At 37.5% G+C, this 24,556-nt stretch overlaps 1 pseudogene; it reads right to left on the reverse strand.

Moving 5' to 3' along the window:
• Positions 1-952: 952 nt before the first annotated feature.
• On the reverse strand, positions 953-22,360 carry LOC136830282 (uncharacterized; annotated as a pseudogene).
• Between the last annotated feature and the right edge of the window lie 2,196 nt (positions 22,361-24,556).

Here is a 24,556-nt window from a genome sequence, read left to right on the forward strand (position 1 = left end):
AAATTACAGGTGACTCCTGAAGCAAGAGCCCGTGCTGGCATCATGCCAGCTTAATACTCAACAACAACATAACAACGGGTTCTTAGGTAATTACTTAGAAGCTCACCAAGAGTCATTTAATTTCAGCCTGTATTAGGAAATTAAACATATGTTCCTTAAGTTTAATCCTTTATGTGAAACTAACTAACAAATACTTTGTACACATTTTTAGAGTATGTAGTTTATTTATTTTGTCTATTTTTTTTATTTTCATCCTTAGCATGGCCAGCATGCATAAGGAATGTTTTTTTTTTTAAATTAACACTGTGAATCCATACTTTGTTAAACTTAAAATCTTAATTGCTAATCCTTCCAGCAATCCTTGTTTTCTATCCAATACCTTTACACCTTAAGATTAATGCCACTGGCTTTGTCCTCTCTCCAAATTTTCATTTAAATCATACTAGATCACTTGACAGAAGTTTAAGAAAATATAGGAATTTTTTATCACAGTCCAAACTATTAAGAACAATTACAAAATCTTTCACAATGATTGCATTCAGAATCATTATTGAAATCATAAATGAAGCCAACTAACTGAAAGCATTTTGCTCCACAAAATTAAACTAAGAGCATTTTTTATAAAAAAAAAAAAAACAAAAGTACACCTGGACTTATTTTTCCCTTATTCTGTTTTCTTTCCTTCAATTATTCGTCTTTCAAGGAAGTAGTCTCTTCAATTATTCAGTGAGGTTCATACAGCCTTTTTCAAGCTCCATACATGTATGAGTGTATACCCCTTAGGCCTGGGCTACGTAAAGGTACCAGGTTGCCCATTCCAACACTTCAAGCACTGAGAAAATTTAAATAACGAAGACCTTGAAAAGTTCCTTTTGCATCAGGCAAATCCTTCCTTAGTATGAGTCATTCAAATGCTCGACAATTCCACCGGTGTTTTGTAGGTCCGTCATACCTATGTACAATGCCTCTTTTTGTCAAGACTCTTGCTGTGATGCTTCCCTTTTTGAAGGCGGATCAGCATTCAATAAACTCTGCTCAGAGTTAATTTCTTTCTCAGTCCGTCAGGAAGCCTGAAAGAATTAGAATAACTTTAGCAAAAGTTACCTTTTTAGGAAGTAGTATTAGGACATCAGAACATTAGTAATGGACAATAAGCATAGGTTAACCCTGTCAGTATCACAAATGCAGATCTAGAAAAATAATAGCAAGTCAGTATGATTTTCATGTAGAATTTCTTAATTACATACCTAAAATCTGAGTATATGAAACTGAGTTTTTCTCTTTCCAACATTAGAAAGTGACACAATAGTAAATAAGTGCATCTACATGAAGGTATACCACATAGCAACAAAACAGGTAACATTTTCAATACGTCAAAATAGCACATAAATTTCTGGGGAAGTCCTGTATCAAAACAGAATGATATTTTAGAAACGTCTATGTCTTCTTTTGTACAGGCACTAAAGTAAATTTTCCCCCCTCCCTAAAAAAAAAGTAATAAATTATCTGTGAACACTTTTGAGGAGTAATTATCAAGACCTTGTGTAACGAAGACAAGCAAAGAAGAGTCCGTAACATGCCAATGTGAATTAGTTACACTTCAGTTGAAAGACAATTATTTCTGTAATGCTCCTTGCAATCTTATACTGGTGTGGATCCATCCCCAGAAATTGTTGCTGTCTACGTCATTTGTTCAGTGAATACCAGTTGTTGAAGAAGAAAACTGAGAAGTTCCCTCAACAAACCTAGAGCAAGTTCTAAAGCACTGTAGGCTACTGTGTGCTAAGCTTAAGATTGGTAAAACATTACGTGGCATAGATTTCTACAGTATATGGCCTCTATTTTATGAAAAAACTAAATAACAACTTCCAAATATTAAAATCTTAAAAAAAATTATTCAAAATATTACCGCAGTACAAAAATTTAGAATCAATAACTATGTTGGCCTTAACATATCGGATAATGTTTAAGATTATATTACTCAAATTGTTGTACTTCCACAGAACAATAAATTTCAAATTTTAACATCTGATTTTGAACATGGCCACCTTCTTTAAGAGAAATATATTCAGTTTTTAATGACAAAGATGCTGAACGAAAATTATTTGGTGCAAATTGAAAGAAATTCCCTATCTAGTATGGTACACAGAGCTAAAATAGATTTATCTAATATTTTCCAAGCTTGAAGTTAAATTTCGCCAGATCTGTACTCAAACAAGAAAGATGATGAATAACGATAATTTGTATTCCAAAGGCAGGAAAATACATTAGAGTGCACAGCATAAATCTACAATTGAAGAGAGACACATAATCCAAAACCATTAAAGGAAGAGACCAGTGCTTTGCTCCTCGTGTGCTGGATAATATTTACACTGGCAGGCTTGTGTACATTGATGTACAGTGTCGACTATACCGTCAGATATCTTTGTCAGTCGATGGTCACTGTCAGTTACTGTCTGCTATCTCTTGTAGCGGCTGGTACCATTGCGGGTCAGTGACCGCTGAACCCGGACCTCCATTTCTGCCAGTAATCTCTCTGACACCCCAGGGACTCTCAGAGGGGAAAAGTAATTATTAAACCAAGAACCTGACCGCCTACGCCTTCTTCTCCTGCCAGGCCCAACAAAGACTGGCAGAAGAGCTGCAAATGTGGCAGGTATCAAACCAGCCCCAACTGCAGCCATGACAGCGTAAGGGTTGTCTAGGAATGCTGTTTCTTCAGGAGGACTCTGTGTGGTTGTTGTTGTAGTGGTAGTTCTAGTAGTAGTGACAGGGGGGAGTGTGGTTGTGGTAGTGGTGGTAGAAGTGGTGATGGTGGTGGAAGCAGTGCTTGTGGTTTCTGTATCCTCTGACAAGGGTTCATCAGTGAGAGATGAGGCAGAAAAGAGTGAAAGGGGAACGCTCACTTTATTAAGTCCCGTGGGGTCGTCAGAGGACACTGGTGCACTGGGTTTATAAGGCAGACCGATGGACAATGGTACCGAGGATAAAATATGAACATACCCGCCATCAGTCTCAATCATCTCAGGAGGGCTGCCAGGGTTGGCACTTGGAACTGTTAACACGTGAGGCTTGTTTGCATCGGAATCTCCAAATGCAGAGAGGGGCTCCCTGTCACTAATGCCAAGGACGGTCAGACTGGCTTTTGTGTGGTGAGTGGCTGGTGGCAAAGGACCAGGCGAAGGGGGCTGCCATCTTCAGAGAGGTTAAACAGACCATGATCTAATCTAGTACTACTCGATGAAACCTTCACCCATTCACCAGTGTCCTTATCTAACTGTGAGACAGTTGACATGCTATAACGGTTCCACACTCCGTCATATGTTGTAGGATGTGTTGTGGTCCTTATTGGTGAGGGTGGTCTCGGAGGACCATTAGGTCGCCTAATGCTGTCGTCTTCATGCCCAAATGGTGATGGCAGTTCATGGGAATGTTGGCCATGGAATCTATCATTGGTCAGTGGCCTTACCTCTCCCCATTTGTTATCTGGTTTCCTCATTGGCAAATCTGCAGTAAACTTATCCCATTTGTTTACAGGACTTCTCGTTGTAGTATCCAAAGAAGGATATTGAGTGGGGAATTCTATAGGCCTCATTTGGAAATCTGGCATTGGCCTACTTGTGGAAAAGTTTGGGAAGGGACTTTGAGTTGGGAAGTCTGAGTGGGAATCAGATCCTTGATACTTGAACACCTGACCTCTTGACGGCTGGTTCCCTGGCCTATATTCAGAGCCAGGCCAGTAATTTCTATTGTTAGTCCCAAAGGCTCTGTCTACACTGTGGTTAATGCCAGCATGCTTGTTGAAATATTTGGCACCTTCGTTTTCTTTTATCTGTTCAGGACTGCCTGTGGCTTCATAATCTTCGTCATAAGGAAACCCATGGTAGAGTCCAAATTGGGAGAGATACTTCTTCAGTTCCAGTTTCGTGAAAGGTATGGAAGGTGGACTTATGGTGGTGGTTCTCGCAGGAATTATTGCTGTGCAAGATCGACCTTTGGAGCATTCGATCTTGTAAAACTGGATATTGGGCTCCACGCTAACTTCGCCTTTTCCGGGAGTCTTCTCTTTCTGGGGGATCAAAGAAAACGACCCTTCTGTAAAGTCTTCGTCTTTTTCTTTCTCTTCTTCTCGCTCCGAATCTTTATGAGGGTCTGTTCTAAGACCGAGAGGCCTAGAGATTATGATCGTGCTCGGAAGAGCCTTGCCATCCTTCCTGGCGTAAGTAGCGGGAGCAACGTAATATTCTGTCTCTCCAGTAGACTCATCATTGATCACCAACCCTCTCGCAGCGTGGAGTAGCAAGATGGCGGAAACCCCGACATGGAAAGCCAGCAGCATACCAACAGCCATGTCAGCTACGCTTCATCTGCTGAAGAAAACAAAACATTAAATCAGGGTCACTAAGGAACGATGGCAATCATTATCTTCATAGATATGGAAATGTGATGTCATGAAATCTATGAGGAAAAGCAGAAGTCATCATACGCTTATCAGGTTTGATTTTTATTGCTGAGATGGGCAGTTTCAGTACGAGGAAGTGTAAGCATAGCATTCAACAAAAAATAATGTGAATCATTATTAAGATATCAACATTATTAGATTTGACTAAACAAGGAATGCAGTTGTACTAATATCAAGTTACAACAACAACCAAAATGGTAAGAACAACAGCTTCTACGACAAAACAGCATTCATCTCATCTACTTTTCAACAGGAAATTAAAAAATAGGAAATTTAAAAAAAAACTGAAATCTTACCAGCAGAGCAAATCACATGCATCAAAAAGCAAACTTATGAACAGGCAGAGATCACTTTCTATCAGGATGAAGGCAAACGAAGTGAGACGGTAATATAAGACCAATTTTCCAGTGCAGACACACTTAATAATTCCTTGTTCTGACTGATTTCCATTTGACATCATCTCTTGATGCTCGGATCTAATAGGAGGTGGGAGATGACGGAGAGGAAAGTAAGAGCTAATGACAGACTTTCTCTCTCTCTCTCTCTCTCTCTCTCTCTCTCTCTCTCTCTCTCTCTCTCTCTCTCTCTCTACCCCGGTTTATCTTTTCTGTATTCATCCTGTTTTTGATAATTCATTCGATCATTAGATTTACTCGATACACTGGAAAAAGTTACCGTTGTCGATTTTTCGTCAGGAGGTTGACAAATTTATCTTGTATTGACCTGTTCATCAATCTATCTGTCAATCTACCTATGTATCTATCAATCTGGAATTCCATGAATTTTGCGAATTCGCAAAGGCGCTTGTCGCTAAATCTGCTATCAGGGGAATTATGAATGTGCCAGTTATAAAAGCTATAATTGAACACTTGCACACGAGACACTTATACGATGAAATAGCAGAGAATTGTAGAGAAAAAATGGAAGGTAAAATTCATTCATAAATAAAATCCTGAAGTGAACGCGAAAAAAAGGAAATAATTACATAATAAGGAAAATGTAAGCTCTGTGCACTTTCATATACCGATACTACTAGCACATAGTAATTTAGTACTGGTACGCTATTATTTTTTTTTTTTCTAACTCAGTCATCCTATTCGACTGGGTGGTATAGTGTGGGGTTCCGGGTTGCATCCTGCCTCCTTAGGAGTCCATCACTTTTCTCACTATGAACGTACACTATTATTATTATTATTATTATTACTATTATTATCTTTAAGAGGATGAACCCTATTCATATGGAACAGGCCTACAGGGGCGATTATTGACTTGAAATTCATGCTTCCAAAGAATATGGTATTCATCTGAAAGAAATTGCGAAAATGCAATTGAAATTTTCACTGATTCACTTCGCATTACCAAATTATATTCCTTTACCAATAGTACGCCATTTTAAATTTATATGTGAGATTAGGTTGCAGGCTAAGTTATCAATCCAAAGGAGCTAACAGGAATAACTGAAATAAATATAGAGATCATGACCAAGGTCTTAGGTCAGAGTTCACGCGTGGTTACCACCAATGATAGTCATTGGTTATTAGTCTTCCTATACAGGGTGTAAGACGAGTTTATGCAAATATTTTGGGAAATAAAAAAAAAAGTAAATAATGTGCCGAAGTTTTTTCGGCGCAGTTGAGTTTTCTGTGCTGCGTATAATGCTATATGTAATCTCAGCCACGGCCCATGAAACTCTCAGCCACGACCCATGAAACTTTCAGCCACGATCCGGTGGTGGCCTGTGTTGTTGGCACTTACAGCGGTGCCAAATGTATCATCATGGCTAACTTTAACCTTAAATAAAATAAAAACTACTGAGGTTAGAGGGCTGCAATTTGGTATGTTTGATGACTGGAGGGTGGATGATCAACATACCAATTTACAACCCTCTAGCCTCAGTAGTTTTTAAGATCTGAGGGCGGGCAGAAAAAGTGCGGACGGACAGACAAAACCATCTTAATAGTTTTCTTTTACAGAGAACTAAAAAGTCATTCTAAGCAGACAACATTCTATAAACACGTATTTTAAGGCTTCGTTTGTCGGTGAGGTGAATTTTTTAAAATGATCGTTTATCCTTAAGGCTGTTTTGGGCAAGTAAGATGGCGTACGGGATGTTGGAGTAGTCATGGATATGGTGGGGGGGAGGGTTGGTGAAGCGCATTAGGCAATTGGATTGCTACTCTTTTAATTATGATTTTTTCTTGCAGGTTATTGAAAAACGTAACATTACAGCCCCTTCAACTTGTAAATACCCTGTAAACAGGCTTCATGTAATCTACTTTTAATGATTAGCTTCAGGTATCTAGAATGAAAGCCAATCGTTATCACTTTTCATATATAACCGGTTTTCCGGTCAGTGACGCGAAGTAAAATTGAGTCTGGTCGCTACCTGAACGGATGATCATTAATTAATCACAGGCGGTAATAAATGCGCTGGATTACGGGTAAATCGGTCGTTGAAACTAAGCAACATTGGGTATGGTCATCACTTGGATGGGTACCACCAATACTCGCAAAACCTCGCTGGTACAGGAACTCCCAAAACCGTGATTAAAACTTGCAACGTACCCTAGGAGTCTGTAACGAGCGGCATTAGGTACCAATTAGGCCTAAAAGGTAATAGATTGAGTGAAAATAAACTGGAAAATGGAAAAAGCTCTGAAAATGGAAATATCGAAACTCGAAATCCTTTTTGATGGGAAATATATGCTTTCACTTTTCCGCTATTCAGTCACGCCTTGTTTTCCACTCAGATAACTATGGTTGTTCGCTCTCTCTCTCTCTCTCTCTCTCTCTCTCTCTCTCTCTCTCTCTCTCTCTCTATATATATATATATATATATATATATATATATATATATATATATATATATATATATATATATATATACATACACATATATATATACTATATATGTGTGTGTATGTATATATATACATCTATATATATATATATATATTCATATATATATACATATATATATATATATATATATATATATATATATATATATATATATATATATATCTTTATCTCTCAGTTTCTTAGTCATGTTTTCTTATTCCCAGTATTTTATCTAATTTCCACATTGATATCTATCGTTAATAGTGAATTCTTTCTATCTCTCTATCTACCTAACTATCTATTATCTATCTGAGTCTCCTCCGTCTTGAACATTAATTCATATCATTCAGGCTGACATTTAAAATCACAGTCTCTCAGTAATCTTTTGGGGTGAAGTTGCTGGCCCAACACCCCTTCCCGTCTTAGTTGTGAACCAACCACGACAGTCGATTAACCACCAAACACAATTAGTTGCTTAGATGGAATTTAGCGGAACGTGCTTACAGCGTTCTGGCTCCCTCAGATATCGAACCCGGGCCCACTTGGTGGTGAGGTCAGTCCTAATCACTTGAAATGAGTAAACATCTGGTAACAAATATAAACAAGTAAAAAGGCGCCGAAGTTTCTTCGGAGCAATCGAGCTTTCTGTACAGCGTGTAATCAAGGCCACCGACAAAAGATCTATCTTTCGGTGGTCTCGGTATAATGCTGTGTAAGCCGCGGCCCATGAAACTTTAACCACAGCTCGGTGGTGATATGGTCTATATCGTTGCCAGATGCACGTTTATGGCTAACTTTAACCTTAAATAAAATAAAGACTTAATGCGGCTAGAGGGCTGCAATTTGATATGTTTGATGACTGGAGGGTGGATGATCAACATGGCAATTTGCAGCCCTCTAGTCTCAGTAGTTTTTAAGATCTGAGGGCGGACAGAAAAAAAGTGGGGACAGAAAAAAGTGCGGACGGACAGACAAATAGCCATCTTAATAGTTTTCTTTTACAGAAAACTGAAAAGAATTCAAATGTTTTTCACTTATCTGCAACAACTTATCTGCACGACTCAGGCCAGCTTCCCCAGCCTGGCATGAAACCTGCCTACCTCCAGGGAAGCAGCTCCTGTGCAAGTGGCAACTGAACAATAATGAAACAAAGGATTTAATATGGAGGTGATAAAGATTTCAGTTCTCCAGCAACATACCGTAGCAGTCAATTACAAGCAGAAACTGGGCCATCATGAAGGCTAAAACCCACAGCTCCACAATTAAGACAAAAGTAGAGAAACGTAAAGATTTCGAAAATCACGCTGTATAACGCCATTACGTCATAAAAACACGTCAAAAATGCGCCGAAGTTTTATCGGCGCAATCGACTTTTCTCTACAGCGTATAATTCTATATGAAACTCTCGGCCACGGCCCATGAAACTCTCACCCGCGGCCCATGAAACTTCAGTGGTGGCCTGTGTTATTGGCACCTATAGCGTTGCCAGACGCAAAATCATGGCGAACTTTAACCTTAAATAAAATAAAAAATACTGAGGCTAGAGGCCTGCAATCTGATATATCTAATGAATGGACAATGGATGATCAACATACCAATTTGTAGTCCTCTAGCCTCAGCAGTTTTCAAGATCTGAGGACGGACAGAAAAAGTGCGGAAGGACAGACAAAATAGCCATCTCTATAATAGTTTCCGTTTACAGAAAACTAATAACAACAGCGGTTATGAGGCTTGTGGTTTGTGTATGAGTCACAGGAAGAGTCTCACGGGGAAAGGAAAGGAAGAAAAAGAGAAAGTGATCGGAAATGGCTGACTCATCGCGATGGTGGAAACGACAGATAATAGAAAGCAGTTGCTTGAATCTGCTTGCAGGGTCTTTCACCTTTGTCAGCTTTCCTGTTGATTGATTGATTGATATATCTATCTACCTGTTGGTCTGTATTCATCTTTTTATTTAGTGCATTAGTGTTAGCTATCTTGGAAAGATAATGGTTTCTTGAAAAATTGATAACTGCAGTTTCTTTTCAACTAAACCACACACACACACACACATATATATATATATATATATATATGTATGTGTGTGTGTTTGTATGTATTATATATATAGTATATCTATCTATATATATATATTTATGTATATATATTTTATATATACATACATATATATATATATATATATATATATATATAATATATATGTTTGTGTGTTTTTGTAATATGGAACAAGACTTTTTTTAAAAAGAGAATGACTTCACAAAAATCAAAATAATACTTATTACCCAATTTACCCAATAACTAGGGAATAAAGGATGAAACAACTCTTCATAAAACTTCCCATTACATTAGTCACTTTATTTACCAACGAAAATCGGTCATAGGCTGGGAATCAAACATCAGTTTCCCACTGCGCCACTCACCTCTATCTTCAAAGCATTCTCCCACTTCCTGTAGATTAAAGTTGTTCCTTTTAAAACTTCTTATACACCCTGTCTCTCCTTCCTCAAAACACTTCCAAATTTATCGTTCTTCTCAATAACTTTTCTTCCATTATACCCACAGGACCAAACCACACTAGTAACACCTTGTTACATCTTGTTATCCTTGCTATATACACACAAGACATCCATATATATATATATATATATATATATATATATATATATATATATATATATATATATATGTATGTATATATATATATATATATATATAGATAGGTATATATATATATATATATATATATATATATATATATATATATATATATATATATGTATATACACACAGTATATATAGAATAACATATATATGTATGATAGATATAGATAGAAATATAAATATATATATATATATATATATATATATATATATATATATATATATATATATATATACATACATATATATATATATATATATATACCGTATATACATATACATATACATATACATCCTCATACCTTTCCCTTCTAGTCAAAAGACTTCCTTGCAGACCTTTATGATTCCGACATATCTTAGTAAGAAAATAATGATAGAGAAATGGATGATGGTAGATAGACAGATAGACGGATAGATAGATAAAGAGAGAGAGAGAGAGAGAAAAAAAAAAAGACAGACAAAGACAGACAGAGATTTAGAAAGCCGAGTACTGTGCGAAGAAACCGTGAAACCTTGTAATTAACTGGGACATTCTCTCAGGGTCACCTTCACGCTCTTAGGTTTGATTTCCTCTCTCTCTCTCTCTCTCTCTCTCTCTCTCTATATATATATATATATATATATATATATATATATATATATATATATATATATATATATATATATAATACATATATATGTAGTTTATGTACATATAAAGAAACATTAGTACCACATTCACAATTACAATATTGAAATGCGGATAAAGTCCAGTAATGTAAATTTCCACAGCACTGTCTATCACATACTACTGAACAAAAGGATCACGAGCAGCTCATCGTATAGCCTACACCCCCACACACAATGCGCCACTCACCTGCCTCCCACACACTCCCGGCTTTCTTAATGGTGAGTCATATACTTTGTGTGTATGGGTGTGTGTGTGTGTGTGTATGTATGTATATATATATATATATATATATATATATATATATATATATGAATCATACCTATATATATATATATATATATATATATACATGAATCATCCTCCCTCCCTTCAGCCAGTCGAATTAATGAAACAAGAACCAACGCCCATACTTTCACTTTCACTGTATTCGTGGTCTCTGCACTAACAAAATAATGATAAATTTGGATAGACTCTTCGGAAATTCTGATAAATCTCGCTTTTTTGGAGGGAATGCACGGTAACGAATGTTCATGTAATTTTTATTCATATATATACATATATATACATATGAATATGTGTATGTATATGTATAAATATATATGCATATATATGTATAAAATATATATATATATATACATACACATACATATGTATGTATATATATAATGTATATATATAGTCATATAGATCTATATAAACATAAACATGTGTGTAGTTATGTCTGTGTGTGTGCGTATGTGGATGGGTGTGTTGGTGTGTGTGTGTGACTGTGTTTGTTTTTAATTTCTGTATATAGTTTTTAGTTAATTTCAGGACAACAAATCCACTTCGAATAATCACATCTCTTCAACTGCTTCTTGCGTCTTTCCAGCTGAACTCACCAGAACGATAAGATGAGTAACTCCGTCGAGTTTCCTCTTTCCTTTAGAGTCAGTGACACTCTTCTCCTTCTTCTTCTTCTTCTTCTTCTTCTTCTTCTTCTTTGCAGCACGAAAACAAGAAACGACACAGGTCTCAGATCCCTCGAGTTGCGTACACACTGCCCTCGGAAAGCACAGTGAAAGGGCGCGGGAAAACTACGGAAGCCTTCCCTTCGTCGAGAAAGTGAAAGTTATGGAGACGAGACTTCGTTTCCTGTCATTCTTCTTCTTCTTCTTCTTCTTCTTGTAAGTGTTGTTGTAGACTCAGGCTCCTCCCTGATTATGCAGCTTTTGTCTTTTTATGACGCGGTTATTCTTGTACGTAATAATGTCTGTCACGTTTGCAGATTTGACGCAGACTTTCATTTTGTGTGTACAAGATACTCCAGCCATTTTCAACTGAAATTCTACCTACGCTGAGCTAACTTTCACCGACATTTTGTGATTTAATCATACGTCATTCGAACACATTAATTTTTCCAACTTTCTTTTCCCAAGAAGTGGATCATTTTACGTTGAGCATTCTGACATTCATTCTGACATGCACTGTATGTGTTTGTAATGTTTTATTTTCTGTAAAACTATTGTGCAATGAAATCTATTTTTTCAGATCTTTTTGCTTGTTTTTTTGATCATCCAACCTAATCATCAATCGTCAAATTGCAACCTCAATTTTTTATTTTGTTTAAGGTTAGGCCTGATTGGTTAACGATATAGGATAGTTCGGGCTTCTTGCCAAACCAGATGTCATACAGTTATACCGAGACCGCATCAGCCTATTTTCAGAACCATTATACGACAAAAACATTGCGCCGAAGAAATTTCGACTCATTTTTTGCTTGTTTTTTTAGCTAACAGTAAATTTCCACAACCAGTATCCTGGAAACTAGGCGTGATTGGCTGAAGTTCATGCTGCTTGCCACCAACCAGAGGTTACATTCAAAAGCATCAACAAACAACGACATCAAGATGTTTACTGTCTACTCAAGAAAACACCAAAGTTCCTTCATTTAAAGAGTGATCTCTCTCTCTCTCTCTCTCTCTCTCTCTCTCTCTCTCTCTCTCTCTCTCTCTCTCTCTCTCTCTCTCTATATATATATATATATATATATATATATATATATATATATATATATATATATATATGTGTGTGTGTGTGTGTGTGTGTGTAAATTGTATATACAACATTATATATATATACATATATATAAATATATATAATCCAAAAAATGATTACATGATATATACTGTCATGCAATGCATATAACAAGCTACCACACATGATTTGAACCCAAACTTCACTAGAACCAAGAACCAGTGGTGACACCATCCACTTCACCCACAAGGGTGATAAGAACACATCCAAGAACCAATAATATCCTTCTATACTCTCAGAACTGTCAAAGAGGTAAAAAATAAATTCAGAGAAACAGTAGTGACCTTTACCACTCTGCCCTCAAGAGGGATTAGCAACAGTCTTCGGACCATTAATGACGTTAGCCACCCTGCCATCAAAAGAATACTCTTCAAAGTGTAGTCTTTGGATAGTGTAGTGGCTGAACATAAAAGGGGTTAAATTTCAATAGCGCAAAGCAGATAAAAGGTAGGGGGGGACAGATACAGGTTGGAGTTGGCGGGGGGGGGGCGGATTTGATACGAGCGGCAATGCATTGCAAGGAGGCCAACAAGAGCTGATGAAATTAGTGAATGGAAATTAATAAAGGCTCTTCTTCATATTTCGACCTTATCAGTCCCACTGCATAGCAGGGTCGGCTGCTCGAGTCAACTTTTTCCATCTACTTCTATTCTTTTCATCTTCCTCCCCCGTGGTCCCACCTCACCCATATCTCTCTTCACCGCATCCATCAATCAGATCCTAGTTGCTCATTGGATGGCTCGATATCATGCTCGGCTAGCACTCTGCTGGGCCCGCGTTCGATTCTCCGGCCGGTCAATGAAGAATTAGAGGAATTTATTTCTGGTGATAGAAATTCATTTCTCGTTATAATGTGGTTCTGATTCCACAACAAGCCCGTTGCTAGGTAACCAATTGGTTCCCACGTAAAATAAGTGCTAGGAGAGCTAATCAGCTCAGTGGTTCTTAAACCACATAAAATCAGTCTGAAGTCCTAAGCCCTTTGTTGGCCAAGTCGGCCAGCCAATTCCAGCGGGAGATGAAGAGTTAGAATCATCTCAGTTTCTCGGTCTGGTTCCACAATAAGCTGTAGGTCCCGTTGCTAAGTAACCAACTGGTTCTAGCCACGTAAAATAAGTCTAATCAATCTGTTAATCCACTGATGCCCCACAACTTTTTCCCCTCCCCATCACTGGCATGTTCTTAGCTCTCTTGATTGGTTCCACCTCCTCTCTTCTGATTACATGGCCACAGTATCTCAAACAAGCTTCCCTCCCCAGCCTTCTCCTTGACATTACATATACCACACATTCTTCTTATGTCTTGATCTCCCTCCTTTCCAGTAGTGATGTTCCAGCAATCCATCTCACCATCCTCATCTCGGTTCTCTCCAACACTCCCTCCTCTTTCCTCTTAAGTGCCTAAGTTTCTGCCCAATATAATAAAGACTAATGAAATAGAAAGTATATCTAGGTGCTTGTATTTTTTCTGTGTGTAACAACGATCGTCCAGCCTTGGACTAGCCTCATCCAAAATAAGACCCAATAAAAACATGGAGAATAAAGATATATTGGTTCAAGCTTCTTAGCGAGACAGTACGTCCCTTGGGTCGGGGTTGCTGTCTCGACCCTCTCTTATAATGCCATCACTTTTTATGGCTTGTGTACACTGCTATTTCTTGTAACAAAACAGATTGGCGATACGACATCTTGTATTTATTTGCTATCTTAAAATCAAAATCGTCTCTCACATATTGAGCCTATTTGACTGAACTGAATTGAATATAGAACTTAGGCAAAGGCCAAGCACTGGGACCTATGAGGTCATTCATCGCCGAAAAAATTGACAGTTAAAGGTTCGAAAGGTGTAACAGGAGGAAAACCTCAAAGCAGTTGCACTATGAATCAATTGTTAGGAGAGGGTTAAGGAAAGTAAGATGGAAGAAAAAGAATATGAAAGGAGGTACAGTAAAGGAAACGAAAGGGGCTGCAGCTAGAGGCCGACGGGACCCTGCAAAAAACCTTAAGTAATGACTACAATGCACCTCATGAGGTGCACTGAAGGCACTAACCCCCTACGGGGCTGAGCCTGTTTGCTTCCAAGAGATGATCTTATTCATTGAAGAATGGGCCCCGTAGGGGACTAGTGCCGTCAGTGCACCTCTTGCTGTGCACTGTAGGCATTACTTAAGGTCCTTTGCAGCGTCCCTTCGACCCTCTGCTGCAACCCCTTTCATTTCTTTTACTGTACCTCTGTTCATATTCTCTTTCTTCCAACTTGCTATCCACCTTCTCCTAACAATTGTTTCATAGTGCAACTGAAAGGCTTTCCTCCTGTTACACCTTTCATGCCCTTCTACTCTCAATATCCCTTTCAGCGCTGAATGACCTCATAGGTCCCAGTGCTTGGTCTTTGGCCTAAATTCTATGTTCCATTTCCATTTCCACCAGAAGAATGGGGCTAGAGACCTCACTCCCAATAGCCAAGCTGAGACTCTGGTACCAGACTTTGGGAGTATGGTGGGAATTGGAACCGGGTCACGAACCAAAGCTCCCAAAAAAAATTCAGGGAACAGTGTTATGTATAATGTATAGAGGCTTATAGATATTTAACTATAACTTTAACGTTTATATTATGTATATATATATTTATATTATATTTATATATATATATATATATATATATATATATGACTATTTATCACATCACCGTGATTCATATATAATCATAAATATAAACATCCTTTAATATCAATTCACACTACCTAAATAATATACATATATGTTATCTATATATTTAGTTGATATAATCCACCGTCACCATAGGTGAAAAAGCGACGGATAACCGGGACGGTGGACTTATTATCAACTAAAAATAGGCCTTCGGTAACATTTCGAAACAATTGGCGTAATGTATATAGGTATATATACAGTATATATACATATATATGTGTGCGTGTATTATATTAGTGAATCTGCCGACGTCACTCTGCCATTAGAAATTCTAAAATCACGCCAGACGAAATATGAGCGCTGAGCATTGAGTTAATGTTCCTGCCTTCAAAATAATTCCCCAAACTTACAACAGACCTTACAAATAACAATGGGTCACAATGAGACCGAAGAGTCAACACAGTAAGGAATTATGCTGACATGAAGAGAAAGAAAGAAAACGGGTAAGTCGCGGAATATCAAAGAAATTGTTGTGAATATTTTTAATGAAATTAGGCAAATCTGCACATCAAGTGTCCTTAAGTGGTGTCGTCAGGAAGAAACAAGTAAAAGTGGACCGAAGTTTCTTCGGCGCAATCGAGTTTTCTGTACAGCCGCTACAGCGTATAACCAAGGCCACCAAATATAGATATAACTTTCGGTGGTCTCGGTATATGCTGGATGAGCCGCTGCCCCTGAAACTTTAACCACGGTTCGGTGGTGGCCTATCCTATTTCGTTGTCCGAAGAATGACTGTGGCTAACTTTAACCTTCAATAAAATAAAAACTACTGAGGCTAGAAGGCTGCAGTTTGGTATGTTTGATGATTGAAGGGTGGGTGACCAACATACCAATTTGCAGCCCTCTAGCCTCAGTAGTCTTTAAGATCTGAGGGAGGACAGAAAAAGTGCGGACGGGCAGACAAAGCCGGCACAATAGTTTTCTTATACAGAAAACTAAAATGAATGAACAGATAATACGGCTTTTTTGAAATCCGGTGTGATAAGCAATTGCGTGTTAAGAAAATCAAGAAATCAGCATGAATGTTAAGATATTTAAGAAAACTATATAGAATGGCAAATAAAGATTCCGGCCGCCTCTGAAAGAAGGCAGACCAGTATAGCTCCTCCAGACCCAGAGAAATGCTATGCGTCGTCAGCAGTAGGTTATTGTGTAAGCTCGTGCCAGCGCGCCCTTGGGTTCAAACCTGAGGCCCCTGCCGAATCCTGCTTGTTCCACAAACGCGCCCTCAGCCCTTACCACAACACCCTAACCTAAGGCCTCCCCGTCTCCTTCCTTCCTTCCTTACGGAACCGGATGCGAGCAATTCCATTCAAGCTGAGAGGTAAGCGTCGCAGTTACGTAGTCGATGGTTTTGTTGCCGCCGATTGACGCATTTGAGACAATGGTGAAAAAAGTAGCACAAAATCACAAGTACTGTTTTCTTATTTTGGGCGAGAAGAGAGGGAGAAATTAGTACCATGTCACCAATAGTACTTTTTACTTTGAGGAAAAGACTATGGTGCTAAATTAGTACCAAATCTCCAATGTTATTTTTGTTAATTTAGGCCAAAGACTACGGTTAAAAATTAATACTAAATCACCAACATCACTGTATGTTCCTATATTTTAGCACAAGACTTTGGTACTAAATTGATACCAGGACCCCCAATACTTTTTTTTTCAATTTAGGCAAAAGTCTATAGTGCAACTTCAACACCAAATCATCAATATTTGTTTTCTAAATTTAGGCAAAAGACTATGGTACAACTTTAATACCTAACAACCAATAGCATTTTTCTAAAATTGGGCAAAAGACTATGGTACAATATTAGTATCAAATAACCAATAATGTTTTTCTATAGCTGGGCAAAAGACTATAGTACTCAAATTATGCCAAATCACCAATACTTTTTTTTACATATCTTTAAACAAAAGACTGTGTTACTAAATTTATACCAAATCCCCAATAATTTTTTAATAAATTTGGACGAAAGACCAAAATTTATACCAAATAACCAACACTGTTTTTCTAAATCTAGGCAAAAAACTGCGGCACAAAGTTAAAACCACTCACCAATATTATTTTTATAAACTGTGCAAAAGACCTTGTTCCAAATTGATAGCAAATTCCAAAATTGTTTTTTCTATATTTTAGCAAAATTTGTACCAATAGGAATAAATGTCTTTACTGATGCAAAACTGAAAACATGCAAGTTCGCATTCACCATATTTATTGGGTTCTTGGTAAAATGTTTGGCGCTCTGGCGTTAAAAGATGCCACGTGCCAATAAAACTAATTGTTCTATATTTACGAGCACTTCCTTTCCAACTCAACAGTTTACGATTACATTTCATATAATTGCCCAACTAATATAACATTTTTTAATTTCCAGCCTTTTAAAGTCCTATTTAAGAAGCAGTTCCAAAGTCTTCTTCTTGCATCTTTCTATTTGCTCTTTTTCAGCTCAGCTCTTTCGCTACAAAGTACGTTGCTCATTCAGCAACAATTCCTTGAGAGAGATCGATGAAAGTCAAGAAATATTTCTTAATGTTTCGTTCGGTTAATCATCACTGCATTTCATTAACGATAATAACTATAAACGAGAACAGGAAATTCCTCTCGATAATGATAGTAATAATTAAAAAACAATAAAACTATTCAAAGAAAAGATCAAACAGAAAATCTAAATTTTTTGTCGAAAGAGTTTTTTCTCTTCGTCAACTGACACGCTTTAGAGCGGCCTTTAAATCTGGCTGCTTCAGAAAAAGCTAGGTATTAAGCATTGGCACTTTCACTATGGCCGTTTTCTCAGTGCGGAATAAATATATGGCAGTCTATGGCGCGTGGAATAAATATATATGGCAGTCTATATAGATAGATAGATAGATATATACATATATATATATATATATATATATATATATATATATATATATATATATATATATATATATATATATATAGATAGATATACATATATATATATATATATATATATATATATATATATATATATATATATGTATATAAGATATGTATGTATATATATATCTATATATACATTTATATATATATTTTTATTTTATTTACATTTATATCTATTTATTTGTATATATATGTATATATAAATATAAACATATAAATACATAAGTATATATACAGTATATATATATATATATATATATATATATATATATATATATATATATATATATATATATATATATATATTGAGAGAGAGAGAGAGAGAGAGAGAGAGAGACATAAAAAAAGAGGCACTGAAAAAGGGTCTTCGCTTAAAGAATGGAAAATTATGACCACAAGGTTAAACGAAGCAGAAAGCAATAATTATTCCTTTATATAGAAATACCACATTGATCTACATGCGCGCAGGCGTGCACGATAACGCAATGCAACATTTTGCTGCATCATTATTCAAGAAAAAATAAAATGATTAATGATTCGTTTTAGCTCGCGCAAATTCGCAAATCTTAGAAAATACAGAGAAAAGTCACGAAACAGATTTGAAATAGTCACAGAAAGAATTCCAGGCCTGCAGATTGTTTACAGGAATGAGCTAAATGTTCTGCGCAGGCGCCAGAGTGGCTCGCGAACTCTCATCCTGACCTCTTTGTTCTAGAAATGCATGAAAGCAACCTCATTTGCATACAAACAAATGCTTGATGCGAGCACACATTTGTTTAGGTGGGTTGCTGGAAAGTGCTTGTGTGAGCTTGGATGGCTTAGTTTGTTTAGAAAGCTGTTAAATGATGTATCAGATGGTAGCTGATGGTTCGTTCAAATGATGGTGACAAATGTATTTGTTAGCTTCAACGTAAAGACAATTAATGCGATTTATGATTTTTACTTTGGTGATTGAGAATGGGCATTCTCTCTCTCTCTTTAACATATGTGTGTGTGTTTGTGCATACACACACACACACGCATGCATTTATGAATACACATATCTGTGAATGCTTCCCGTCTTCAGGAAAGTCTGAAACTCTACCACATGGACGAGTCGCTTAATGGCCATGTAAATCTTCCCATTATTGTTCTCCCCATCATAAATCTTCCCATTATTAGTCTTCCCATTATAAATCCTCCTGTATTAATCTTCCCATTCTTAATCTTCCCATTATAAATCTTCCCATTTTCAATCTTCCTCGTGTGAATCTTTCCCTTATAAATATTCCAATTTTCATTCTTCCCCTTATAAATCTTCCCATTATAAACCTTCCCAATATAAATCTTCCCATAATAAATCTTCTCAATGCAAATCTTCCCCTTATAAATCTTCTCAATACAAATCTCGCCATTGTAAATCTTCTCTATATAAAATCTTCCCCTTCTAAATCTTCTCAATACAACTCTTCCAATTATAATTCTTCTCAATATAAAGCTTTCCCTCATAAATATTCCCGCAAAAATCTTCTTCATACAAATCTTCCCATTCAAACAAAATCTTCCCAAAAAAAGTTAAGTAAATCTTGATTAACAGCTCTCCTTATAAATCTTCCAATCAGAACAAATCTAAATTCCCATTATCTCCGGCCCATCGGACGGTAACACTCGGCCAACAAAGGGCTAAAAAATCTTCCCATTATCGAATCTTCCCATTATCGGGTAACAGCCATAAAAAATCTCTCGGAACTTTCCAACTTCACAGATAAGAGAGGGGGGTTAGAGCAGAGTTAAGGGAAGCAATGTTGTGTCTGGTCTGTTCCTGAGTGGGTGACCACATATGACTGCTTGAAGGAAAAGCCTAGCAGCAGTGTGAGGCTGATCATTGCTTGGATGGGTATAAAATCAACATATGGAAGTTTCAATGTTACTTATGAAAAAGTCCCAAAGATTCTAAGATAATAAGTTTTAGAATACAGAAATTTCTACCTTCCTCTGTGTTCCCTGATGCATTTGACACAAGTACTAGAGACTGGAAAACCCGCATTACCTGGCTTCAGAATTACATTGATCATCTGTTTTCCCTGATTCCACTGGTTAAAGCAGTTGTTGTTCTCCATCACTCATCTTTCTCTTTCATATTTGGCCTCCATAAGGGCAACTGGTTGACAGTGCCATCGGCCTCCAAGTAGATATTAAACCTACAACAATTTCTTATGGGGAAAGTGAGTTGTAACAAGAGAGAATAGAGTGGACAGACCCATTTGCTATTTTGTTTAACAACTGCTCAATTAGAGCTTAATTAAAAGAGGTCGGGAGTGGGTCTGCCCCGTGCTCTCTCTCTCTCTCTATCGCTTTCCTCTCTCTCTCTCTCTCTCTCTCGCTTCCTCCTCTCTCTCTCTCTCTCTCTCTCACTTTTCTCTGTGTGTGTGTGTGTGTCTCTCTCTCTCTCTTTCCCTTCTCTCTCTCTCTCTCTCTCTCTCTCTCTCTCTCTCTCTCTCTCTCTCTCTTTTCTCTGTGTGTGTGTGTCTCTCTCTCTCTCTACTTTCCCTTCCTCTCTCTCTCTCTCTCACTTTTCTCTGTGTGTGTCTCTCTCTCTCTCTCTCTCTCTCTCTCTCTCTCTCTTTCCCTTCTCTCTCTCTCTCTCTCTCTCTTCTCTCTCTCTCTCTCTCTCTCTCTCTCACTTTTCTCTGTGTGTGTGTGTGTGTGTCTCTCTCTCTCTCTCTACTTTCTCTTTCTCTCTCTCTCTCTCTCTCTCTCTCTTTGGTTTTCAGGTCTTATTGAGGCCTGTTTCCGCTAAAAGTAGCCTAATATCTATGGAAATCAATCAGTCAGTCCTGACTTTCCAGGAGTGAAGATGCAGGCCTCACGCACCTCTCCCCCTCACTACCCTATTGGTGAGTAACCTAAGATGCCAAGTAGTAGCTTCCCTTCGCCCTGGGAGAGACTCGAACTCGTGAGTTATGAAATCCATTCGTCCACTTCTCTGAACAAACCGTCGTTACCAAACTTCTTTTATTACTTCGGCTGTTCTTAACATCTGTGGCCAGTTCTATATATATATATATATATATATATATATATATATATATATATATATATATAGAGAGAGAGAGAGAGAGAGAGAGAGAGAGAGAGAGAGAGAGAGAGAGAGAGAGAGAGAGAGAGAGATTAGCTGATGTTGTAGCTGATATCTGCAGCCGATATCAGTGAAGATAATCGTGATTAGTGGAAGCTTTTGCTCAGCACCAACCGTTGGTTGCTATGATATCAGCTGTGGATATTTACCGGCAACTTTAAAAAATAATAAAAAAAACTGGACAAAAGAGAGTACACATTTTTCTAACAATGACAGTACGGCTTAATCAGTTATTCAGTAAGTCAACCAATCAGCAACATAACAAATCAGTCACACAGAAGACTCCATAAGTTAGCCAGTCAGTCATAAAATATATCAACGCGTACGTCAGCCATGCAGCGCCAGTCAACCGTTCAAAACAGTCTCTGAATATCCGTCAACCCAGTCAATTTGAGTAAAAAAACGTCAGTCAACCTTTTAAGGAATTACTGACTGTTTTGTCAGTCAAACAGTGAATCGGTGAAAAGGAATAAAAGAATATGGATTCGAAAGCCGAGTAAAAGCCTTCAATAATTGTCGTTATTGGAACGTGCATCTAGCGTAACAACTGAATGTCACTGTGCGTAGATGATTATGCGTATTCGACCATATAATAATAATAATAATAATAATAATAATAATAATAATAAAATAATAATAATAAAAGTAGGGGTAGGAGTAGTAGCCAAATAATGGTATTGTCAATTACGATGATCAGTTATTGATCGCAGAATGCTTTTATATAAAATATTACTACACGTACTCCTGAACTCTATGAACAGACATATTTCACAAACACTTATTTTACAAACTAATTTACGACGCGCAAGGAAAACTTACCTATAATATCTCGCAGAACTTTCTGAATCATGTGATGTCAATGTTCATGACATCGAAATGATGCAGAACTTTTTTGTAGAATCTCCTTTCTTCTTCTTCTTCTTCTTGATTTGGGAGGATTTATTTGGGTCCTTCGATTTCTGTAGTTATTTCCTCGCCTTAGCCGTCAGATTGTGTTATCTTCGATGTTATCTTTGAAGTGGAACAAGATTATCTTTGATGGTAATAGAACTTTACTTGGCTACCGAAAGAGGTTATCTATCTTTGACGCCACGAGGAGACGCACGCAGGAGCTTCGGACAACAGATGCTTTCTCTGTGGTCAACATGTGTTTTGCGTGTTATCGGACGTTATCTTCATCGCCTGCAGGTGTTTTGCAAACCAATCTAACATCACACAGACAGACAGAGGCAGAGAGACGGCGATTTCAGCCTTGTGTCTGCTCACCAACTAGACCAGGAGACGTCTGGCGCAGATCCGTCAAACCCATTCCCACAAAACTGAAGAGAAAGTTTCCATTTTTTTTTTCTTTCCCTCTACACCCGCATCCTTCCCCTCCATTCTCTCGATCCCCAGGACCCCTTGTGTGTACACATATACACATACACCCCCCAAAAATTCGACGCAGGTCCCACCTCCAACCCTAGGCCTAGGGGCCTGTTCCTGCTTCTCCTCCCTTGGGGAACAGACACTTTGTTGCCAAATTCTTGGTGGTTTCTGTTACTGGTTCCCTTATGCAATGTATATTTAGCGTAATTATTGTGAGTATGCGTACTTACCTAAGCATGCGCACGCTCATGAGCACACGAGAATACACTCAAACACACACTTATAATGGACAGAGAAATTGTATATGACCTTATATTTTGACATATTTCCTCGACGGACTGTTTTTTTTTTTAGTTTGTGTACAGTAATTGTGTGTGTATGTTTGTTTGCGTGCTTAGGTTTACAATGAAATGCACTACTTCCTAAAATAACAGATAATATTTGGACTGAACGTACAAGAAATTAGACCAATAGAACAGCTCTACTTAACGACTTAGAAATTGTACATATAGTAATTTATGAAATCTCATTTCCTTACACTTTTAGCTAATGGACAGGCGAGGAGTGAACTCTCACCAGCGGGCCTCCTTCATCAGTCGTTTTGTTTATTCATAGATCATTTTTTCATGGATTCTTCATGCGCAAATCTTCAGTTGTCTATGGTTGACCGTTGTAAAATTCTTTTCCTTGCCTCGTCCACTGTTCTTATACTTCCATTCTCTTCTATCTGAGTCTGTCGTGCAAATTAGTTATTGCTTTGGCTTGTTTTATAATAATAATAATAATAATAATAATAATAATAATAATAATAATAATAATAATAATAATAATAATAAGAAGAAGAAGAAGAAGAAGAAGAAGAAGAAGAAGAAGAAGAAGAAGAAGAAGAAGAAGAAGAAGAACGATAATAAAAATAATAATGTAAACAGAAAGAATTACAGAGCCTAGGGTTTCATTATAGAAATAGGCCTATGATCCCAACTCTAGACTTTAAGGACAGTACTAACAAGTAAACATGGACATCGTATAATCAAGGCCACCGAAAATAGATCTATCTTTCGGTGGTCTTGGTATAATGCTGTATGAGCCGCGGCCCATGAAACTTTAACCACGGCCCTGTGGTGGCCTGGCTTATATCGTTGCCAGACGCACTATCATGGCTAACTTTAACTTTAAATAAAATAAAAACTGCTGAGGCTAGGGGCCTGTAATTTGATAAGTTTGATGATTGGAGGTTGGATGATCAACATACCAATTTGCAGCCCTCTAGCCTCAGTAGTTTTTAGGATCTGAGGGCGGACAGAAAAAGTGCGGACAGAAAAGTGCGGACAGAATAAAATGCGGACGGACAGAAAAAGCCGGCACATAGCTCTGTAGATTTACCTATGGAATGGTTCCATGCATCCCAGGGTTGGGATTACCTCGTCGAGGTCATTTTCCACGTGTGGGAGAGTAAAGAGAGAGAGAGAAAAAGAGAAGAAGAAAAATCTCACGAACACTTTCATCATTCACATGGACGAAGACAATAATGAAGCCTCTAGATAAAATCTTTCTGGTACAATCTTTTTTTAAAGGTGTGGTCAGGAAGTAAAGCTGGGGAAGTTAATGTGAGAATACTAGATTTCCTTTACTCTTTTTATCCGCTATTTTCCCTTATTGAGAGCGTGTGAGAAAGTCCCCTAAATTATTTCTGAAGTTTCAAACAAGACATCGAATTGGCCACTTGGGTCATGGAGACACG

This window comes from Macrobrachium rosenbergii, chromosome 46 (assembly GCF_040412425.1).
Source record: "Macrobrachium rosenbergii isolate ZJJX-2024 chromosome 46, ASM4041242v1, whole genome shotgun sequence".
Classification (NCBI taxonomy): domain Eukaryota; kingdom Metazoa; phylum Arthropoda; class Malacostraca; order Decapoda; family Palaemonidae; genus Macrobrachium; species Macrobrachium rosenbergii.